This window comes from Chiloscyllium punctatum, unplaced genomic scaffold (genome assembly GCF_047496795.1).
Source record: "Chiloscyllium punctatum isolate Juve2018m unplaced genomic scaffold, sChiPun1.3 scaffold_1198, whole genome shotgun sequence".
Classification (NCBI taxonomy): Eukaryota; Metazoa; Chordata; class Chondrichthyes; order Orectolobiformes; family Hemiscylliidae; genus Chiloscyllium; species Chiloscyllium punctatum.
In genome coordinates, this window is record NW_027310932.1 from 37,275 (window position 1) to 40,451 (window position 3,177).

Below are 3,177 nucleotides of genomic sequence, written 5' to 3' on the forward strand. Positions count from 1 at the left end.
CCTAATCATTATGGAATAGCTTTCCTTGACAATATACAAAATCCGCTCCGTTCCATTTATATTGCTTCATGTGGAATATTAATAGAAATCTTTTAAGACTCTGAGTTTTTTTTTTGCTGAATCTTACTCAGCTGCAGACGTTTCCGATATTTCTTTTCATCTGAAGTCGTCCAAATTCGACATTGTTTCCTCGCACCTTCTACCTCCTACACCCCACTTTTACACTTTTACCTGGCCACAGGCTGTCTCTCTCCTGGTGAAACTCGCTGCTTGTGTGTCTCTAAATGTGCCTTTCCAAATATTTTGGAAACGGGTTGTCTGAGTGACAGAAATTCTGTTCCCATTATTTCTACATCAATGGTTTTGAAATCTTGACTTTCAGAAATTTATGAACTTGAAAGAGAGAATTTACCACATATTTACTCTCTCCAAACCTCAAATACTCCGGAAAACTTCCATTCGGTTTTCCTTGGTTTAGTTTCAAATTTTCCAAAACACAAATAAATAAAATTCCATCCCCACTAAACGCCGTCAGCATCGTCTCCAATGTTTTAGCAGCCCAGTAAACGCTGGCAGTGTCCTCTGATAGAATCACAGATTCCCTACAATGCAGAAAGTACAATTCAGCCAATAGATTCTGTAGGGACACTCTGAACAGCATCTCAACCAGATCTCGCTCCCGTTTGTATCCCCGCAGGCCTCTGGCTTGTGATTTCAAATAAACCTGCTGGAATAAAACCTGGCCTCGTGTGACTGCTGAGCTTATCACTGCGTTACCCATGGATAATTCACTTAACTTACTGAATTCACTCCCTGGACTCATCAGCGCAACTTAACATGGCCAATCTACCTAACCTACAGACTTAAGAGCATTGGGAACCACTGTAGTGTACCATCACATTGAACTCTATCTGTATCATGTGTAATGGCTTTACCCAGTGGTAACTCATCCTAGTGAAAGCCTGCTGCGCCCACCAACCCGAATTCAATGCATCCAAACGCGGTTCTACGCTGTACAACCTCATTAGTGCTGCTGGAAATGTTTCTGCACTCAGATCTGAATGGGTTTACTTTGTTTTCTTCCTCAGATTCCTGCTTTAAATAAACACATCAGTCAGGAACAACTGTATAAAATGGATTTCATTGCAACGCAAACACAATGTGCAGTTTGCTGAAGTTACGTGTTTGCACTGTCACTGGCACTCTCTCTCCCCAGGAGCTCCAGTCCGTCTCCACGCTGATTCAGACAGCACTGTCCTTCCTGTGACATATCCAATCGAGAATGGAAGGCCAAGCATTAATAACTTTCAGTTGCGAACAAAGCGACAGGTTTAACACCTTTACGATGCCCCCAGCGGAGAGTTGTGCCCTGTGACAGGCGGAGACACTAACCACGATACTGTGGAGGACAACGACATCGAAGGTGGCCCTTCAGCCTGTTGTGGCCACACTTGTCCAACACAACTGCATTACGACCTGAATCAAGATTTCCACCGTTTAGCCCATAGTCTTATTTATTTTGGCATCACAAATACACATCTCAATTTTTTAAAAACGTTAGAACGATTTCCGCCTCTCTGACCCTTTCCGCAAATCTACTCAAAACTTCCTGCCTTTTTCCGAAGTCTCTTGGCCCCAGTGTTCGAACTCTCCATCAATAACAAATTCTTCTTTCAGTCTATCCTATCCATATCCCTCATTATTTTGTACATCTCAGTCATGTCTTCTCCAATCTCCTCTGCTCGGCGGCAAACAACCCCAGTGAACTCCTCACAACTGAAACTCTTCAGCCCAGACAATATCCCAGTGAATCTTTTGCAGCGTTCCCAGTGCGATCATATCCATGCAGTACTCTGAATTGCAGAACTGCGCAAAGTAATCTAGATAGAGCCGAATGAACTTTTTTTTTTCTATTCCGTTACAGTATGAGGGCGTCGCTGGTTCGGCAGTATTTATTGCCATCCCTAATTGCACAGCGGGTTGTTGAGACTCAACCATATTGTAGTGAGTCTGGAGTCACATGGAGGCCCTAACAGGTAAGAATGGCAGTTTCATTCCTTAAATTACGTCAGATGTTTTTTTTTCAACAATTGAACATGGATATATAGGAGTTTTTAGATTCGTAATTCCAGATATTTGTTGAATCCCAATTTTACCACCTAGCATGGTCTGAGTCAAACCCGAGTCCATGGTGTCTGAATCAACAGTCCAGTGGTCAGTGGTAATAGCGCTCGGCCATTGCAGAAAAGCAGTGAAACTGATCATATCCAATGAAGTCGCTTTTCCCCGATACTGTTCTGTGCCATTTTCCTGAGCTTGACCCCCCCCCCCCCCAATAATATCTGGTCCATATCAGTAAAAGCTGCTACATGAGTATTGATCTCAGAACAGCGGTAACCAAATGGATCAAATGGTCTGTAGGTCCCGGTGGTGGGGTTGGGGCATGTTCACCCAGCAACAGTGACCGTAGCCACACGGACTGATCGGTATTAATGGGAGAGTCTGTAATAGATTCTGCAGTGCCTTAGTGAAATAGGAAATGACTCCACAAACACATGATGAAAGAGTAGCGCTCCGAAAGCTAGTGCTTCAATTAAATCTGTAAGATCATAACCTGGTGTTGGGTGATTTTTAACTTTGTACTCCATAGTCCAACACCGGCATCTCCAAATTAATGACATGGGGGTATGGGATGGAAAGTTCAGTTAGTGATCGTAGGAGGGAAGAAATCTATGAGAACGGGTGGATTTGAATTCTGACATATGACGCACAGAGAAGCAGAGCTTGAAGGAAAAAAAATCACCTTAGCGAAAATCAAAACGTTAAAACTACTGATTCCTTTGTGTTTCACAAAAGACTGGGACAAATAGAGTGATTACTGCCGTGACTCGGATTCGAACCGAGGTTGCTGCGGCCACAACGCAGAGTACTAACCACTATACGATCACGGCACCCCACAGATAAACGCCCTTAGCACGCACCATAAGTACAGTTTCATAAGAAATGTTAGGCAGAGCACCAAATGCACAATATCAGTGCGAAGTGAACAGTGGCAAATATGTGGGAACTCAGAATGGGCTGACCGTTTAACATCGGTGCTCACAGAGGCCGTGGTGATTCCATCATTAATGTGCTGAAGGCTGAGGTAAATAGATTTCTCCAAAACATCAAAGAATC

At 43.5% G+C, this 3,177-nt stretch overlaps 1 non-coding gene across 1 annotated transcript; it reads right to left on the minus strand.

The window, feature by feature from the left end:
- Nucleotides 1-2,879: 2,879 nt before the first annotated feature.
- On the minus strand, nucleotides 2,880-2,951 carry trnah-gug (transfer RNA histidin (anticodon GUG)). The gene has a single exon. It is a non-coding gene; the product is annotated as a tRNA-His (tRNA).
- Between the last annotated feature and the right edge of the window lie 226 nt (nucleotides 2,952-3,177).